General features: G+C 34.8%; 1 long non-coding RNA gene across 1 annotated transcript; it reads left to right on the top strand.

Moving 5' to 3' along the window:
- The first annotated feature begins 311 nt into the window (after positions 1–311).
- On the top strand, positions 312–1,942 carry LOC129782818 (uncharacterized). Its single transcript, XR_008744944.1, has 3 exons — positions 312–362; positions 1,078–1,311; positions 1,815–1,942. It is a non-coding gene; the product is annotated as an uncharacterized LOC129782818 (long non-coding RNA).
- Positions 1,943–5,552: the final 3,610 nt, after the last annotated feature.

Genomic DNA, 5,552 nt, shown 5'->3' with positions numbered 1-5,552 from the left:
TCTATGTGAAATTTAAACCATTTCTAAATCCATAATTAATGCAATTTCTTATACAGAATTATAGCAGGATTTGCCTGCAAATTAACATTTCCAAATTGCTAAAGATTTCAGGCTCAGAATAACTTTGGATTAAGCATAACGTTTGCCAATGTATCTATAGAGCCTTACATTTCCAAGCAATTCTTTAAAGCAAATACAATTTTATTAACTATTTCACTCCTTGAAGTTACATTGTGAAGTATCTTTGGGGTTTTAAGAGAAAATACTGAAGAGATGCAATTAATAGTCTCCATGTTTAATTTTGCTCTGCAGAAATGCAGTCTAAGTCCATGAAGAGATTGTTACATGATACTTCTTTCCAGGTATGTTTTGTATTTATGGAGATCTACACCTGACAGTTCTGAACATCAGAAAATCTAGGAAGCAAGTTTAGTCTCAATTTTCTATACTAAATGTACAATAACTGGAAAGAATTGAAGTTGTAAAAGGCTAGAACTGACCTTGTGCACCTCTGGATCTACTTAAATTATAGTAATTTTTTAAAACTGTGCTTTCTGAGACAGCTGCTTTCAAGTAATTTGGTTTTTTTGTTGGTAGTATTGTTTTTTAATTCATGTCTAAAAAAACATTAGAAATGCAGTGACAAACAGTGATAGTTCTTGTAAGATAAGAATGTGCTTCCAATCTACAAGGACTGGATAGATGTATTTCAAATAACAGGTTTTTTAGTATTTTTATGGATTTTAAGGATTTATGTATTTTGCATATGTAGAGTATATATATAGATATAAAAAATATGCCTTATGCATTTCCAATTCTTTTTTTTCTGCTTTTCATTATAATTTACATAAGAATCATACCTCAAGCTCCTTCATAATAATTCTGAATAATTAATATTAATTATTAGTATTTGGCATTTAACACTTTATCATATTGTTATTATTTGTCATTAAACATACATATGTAATTTTATTAATTATTTATGCTTGGATCTATTAAAAATAGTTGGAAGTAATTGTAACTTCAGGTGACATGATTTCTGTTTTCTAATGAGCCTTCTTGTTACCTTGTGACAAGATTTTTTTTCAGCATTTCCCTGTTACAGCTCTGAACAGCAAAAGGTAACTAAATCAGAAGACATGCTATATCCAATGAACTCAATGAGAAAAGAAAAAGAAAACCCTAAAAACCTATTCTGGTTCTTGCCCACCTACTTTCATATGTGACTGGCTGATTCTGTGAAAATGCATCAGCACTATGTGGTACCTATCTAAGCCAGGGAATCACATGATTACCTGTGCGAGCCCAAAGGTAAGAACTTAACTTGCAGAGTAGGCTTGCTGTTCAGCAATTGCCTGCATGTCTGGAGGCACCATTTTATGCCATCCTTTGTGCAATAGCTTTCAAATAAACACTTGCATGAAATAATTGAATTAAATAATCTTCTGCAGATTATTTTTAATATAGTCATTAGTTAATGTTAACAGATTACTATAACAATTTATGTTCAATGTAATTTAGTTATTAAATATTCCTAGATAATTAATAAAATCAATATGTTGTATTAGTATTATCATATTAACATAATTCTATACTTTATTATTTTATTCCTATATAAAATAATACTTCTTTGTAAATAAAAAATTGCAATATGGAAAATAAAATTATTATTAAAAAACCCAAACAAACAAAACCAAGCCCCAACAAAATCAAGATCATCAAAAGACCAGGAATACTCACTATTAAATATGACATTACAGAATAAACAACTAGTTCATGATATTTTGATTTTGATTCCCTCCAATATTTTCCAGCTCTCCCTACAGAGAAACACCAGAAGGTGTATCACTTCCAGAAAATAGCATGTGGAGTATGCTGGGCATTCCTTTTTTAACAGGTATGATTAAGAGAACTTTTAATATGAAATATATAATGTCAGGAGATGAAAAATTATTTTCTATGATAAGAATAATCGTTACAATATTTCTTCCAGAACAAAAAGCTATACTTCAGTCTTTCAGTTGTAGGGTTGTTGGTTTTTTTTGGGTTTGATGTGTCTTTTTCACCTAAGCCTCAGCCCTCACTGGACAGGTGCTACATAATGCATTCTAACAAGAAAATACAGTGTACAAATGCTTCTTGGTAGCATTTAACATAGTTCTAGTAGTCAATGAGAAGCAAGGACTACATGCTAGTTTAAGAGGGATAAATATTAGTTCTACTTCACAAATTGGAGAATTCTCCCATTTCCAAACAGAAGCACTTAACTGCAGAGAACTACAAGTGCAAAAATAATTGTTCACAGACATCTTGTGGATGATGTCTTACACTTCAGAACTTCAAGTGATCTCCCAGTAACTAGGAGCTTAGCAGACAAACCAACAGACTGCTCCAAAGTGGTTAGTGGAAATGATTTGTCATGCAACAATGTGTTAGCTGCAGGCATCTCAAAATACCTGGCACTCAGTCAAAAGCACTTTGAACTCCAACTTCTATTATCACTTTTGCAAGCAGAAACTTTAGGGAGTGATAGCTTAGAACAAGAAAAATCTGAGTTTCTATGCACAAATGTCACTTCTAATGAAATGTTTCAGGCATGAGACTGGTTTTGGAGAATTCATTTCTATGAATAATATTCAAGCCTATAGAACAAACGACTATAGCAGAGGCAGTGACATATCCTGGGTAATTCTTACAACAATAAGAAATGCATTGAAGCAATTATATCATCAAAACAAAGTTCTCAGAGTGTTATTTGCCTGTATTTATGAAAGTTGATGAACATGGGGCTAGTCACTTGTCATTTATTCTCAGCATGCCCATTATGAATGTGGATTATGTGAAAGAAAAGACAAAAGCCAATGGGCTGCAAGCAAAGGGAATTTTTCTTTTTTATGGACACTGGCCTGGAGCTGCATGAATACCAAAAATGTATCCATTGTTTTTTATTTTGAAATTAATTTCCTTTGGTTCTGTCCTCTTACTGTGGAAATGAATGTGATTGAGATTTACTCACATGCATGTGCAACAAATGTTAGGCTACAGAAAGACTGTCAAGTGTGACCAGACTGGCAAAGTATACACCAGAAACTGTATAACAGTTGCTATATTTTTCTGAGGGTTTCCTTGAAATTTTGCCAAACCTGTGGTTTAGGAGGATTCAAGTGGGAAAATCTTTCGGAAAGAAATATGCACTTTTTGCTTAAAATCTACACTAGTTATCATTTCATATAAATCTTCTAGGAATATTAATGCAGGCAAGTATCTTGTGATCTAGCAAAGGTTAAATTGTAAACACCGTAGTTGGGAAGGGAAGTCAGTATTTTTGACAATAGAAATGGAACTTTTTCTTTTTTTTTTTAAGGATCCCATAATAGATGAAGCCACACAGGCTCTTCCTTTCCTTTCTCTCTTCCCTGCTTTAAAAAAAAACAAATATGAAAAAAACAAAAAAGAAAAAAAAAAACCAGTGCAAGCCTGCATTGTTTGCAGAAAACACAAGGTCTGGAGGTAAGAAAGGGAGAAGATGAGAAGGAATTCCACTACCATCAGAAACATCCAAATATTCAACCATTTTCATGGACTTTTTGCTCTGTTTGGAAACACTGGAAGCCAAACTAGAAGCACCATGAAAACAAAGGAATGGTGATTAAAAGCATGATAAAAGCAAATCTATAGGCAGCAGGAAGTGTATTCACTAAAATCTTAGATGTTCCAGAAAGAAGAAATGGAAGAAGGAATGAGAGGTATGTGCAGCTATGACATGTATCTGGTGACCCCTCATTCAGTTTGGATTGATAATAGTAGACAATCTGGAAGGGAAAGAAGCTTTCAGAAGCTGTGCAGGAATACCAGAGCTTCTATGCCATTATGTGCACAAGGTAATTCTCAGTCTCCTGTAGAGAGTACAACCAATAATCTGTAACAGAGAGGATCTCAGAAGTTTCAGAAAATATTTGGAAAAGTTCTATATTGCTGCAGGGAATGGCCTGACTACTGAGCTATAGAGCATAAGCATAGAACAGAAGATCGGTCTTAACTACTGAAGCATGCCCTCTCAGATGTATTTCAAAGTGGAGAGATCACAACAAAATAGAGATGTCTATATTTATAATTTGGATCTTTTATGGGTCCAATGCTCTAGAAGTGCATAAGATTAAATATAAAAGGGGAAGGCTAGAGAAACCTATGCACCTACCTCAAAAGGTTCAGGAGGTTAACAATTAAGCAACACATACAGAGTGAAAACATGTCATGAAGACTAAGACCCCTTCCATGATCAAAGCTCCACATGATTTTGGAACTAGATCTGAGATTGCTCTTTCCAGCACATGGTCCTCCTCTAGAGTCTCAGCAGTTCTAGAAGTAGCATCAACACCAATTCCTTTTGAAGCTTTCTTCTGTGATGTTGTACAAATCCACAAACAGGCAGAGGCTACTGCCAGTCGCCTGGAGAAGCAGCCTGAGCCTCAGCTAGCATTTCACATTTCACAGCTCTGAGAAAAAGCAAAGATGACCAAGTCAAAGAATGAAATACATAAAGCAGCATTTACGTAAGATTTGTTCTCTGTCATTTTTTAGGCTTGACACTCAGATAAGGTGCACAGTTTTCACAGATGAATTTGTACTTCTCCATCTTTATCTCTCACAGATTTGAGATATATGTCATGTGCTTTATCTGATCACAGGAGCAAAACACAATAATTTTAGAAAATATATGGTGATGACACATGTGAAGATCAAAGATGCCATCACAGAAGCATTATCTATCTATGGTATCTTGTAAATAAAAAAAAATAACCTCATTCAAAAAATCAGATTACAGACAGTTAAACACAGAAAATGTAGTCATATGACAATGAAGTCTGTCATTCACTGTCTTCATGAACAAACAGTAACAAGGACACTCAGCTTTTGGATTTAAGCAGCAATAGGACAAAACTTCTCTTCTGACCACATTCTCCTATGAAAAATTGGGGAAAAAAACACCTTCTTACCCTTAAGTGTGAACAGGGTGGGTCAACTGACTTTAGAGACAATTCTGGATTTTCTGATTTGGGTCAATCTGTTAAAAAGCAGACCATTGCAAAAGGAAGTAGTACCCCCTCAGACACACTGGTTGCCTCAAGCAAGCAAAAGCTTACTGAGTTGAAATCGGAGGCTTTACCATTTGTCTCTAAAAAAGCATTATTTTAAGACATGAGAACTGACAGTGGCTGTAGGGAAAGCAGAAAGATGAATTGCCTGGGTCTCTAGGAGACTCTGTAAACCTTTGGATGGGGAATCAACTAATATCAGCTCTTCATGAATCTGTAATAGACTTCCTTAAGCACCAGAGCATACACAGCATTTACCACGAACATCCAGAAACCCTAGCCTTTGACAGAGATTCAACCTAACGCTTTCAGCAAATGCATCACACCTGTAATGTGCAGTTCTGGCAGCATCAAGGGAGAAACATACATTTTAAAAGTGAACATTAGCTCAGGTACACTTAACGGCATGCCTGGCATCTGATGAACATTAGATAAGCATCAGATCTGGACAATCAG

The sequence above is a fragment of the Falco peregrinus genome, chromosome Z (assembly GCF_023634155.1).
Source record: "Falco peregrinus isolate bFalPer1 chromosome Z, bFalPer1.pri, whole genome shotgun sequence".
NCBI classification, from domain to species: Eukaryota; Metazoa; Chordata; class Aves; order Falconiformes; family Falconidae; genus Falco; species Falco peregrinus.
Note: the sequence above shows the minus strand (reverse complement) of the source record. Positions and strands in the feature narration are given on the sequence as shown.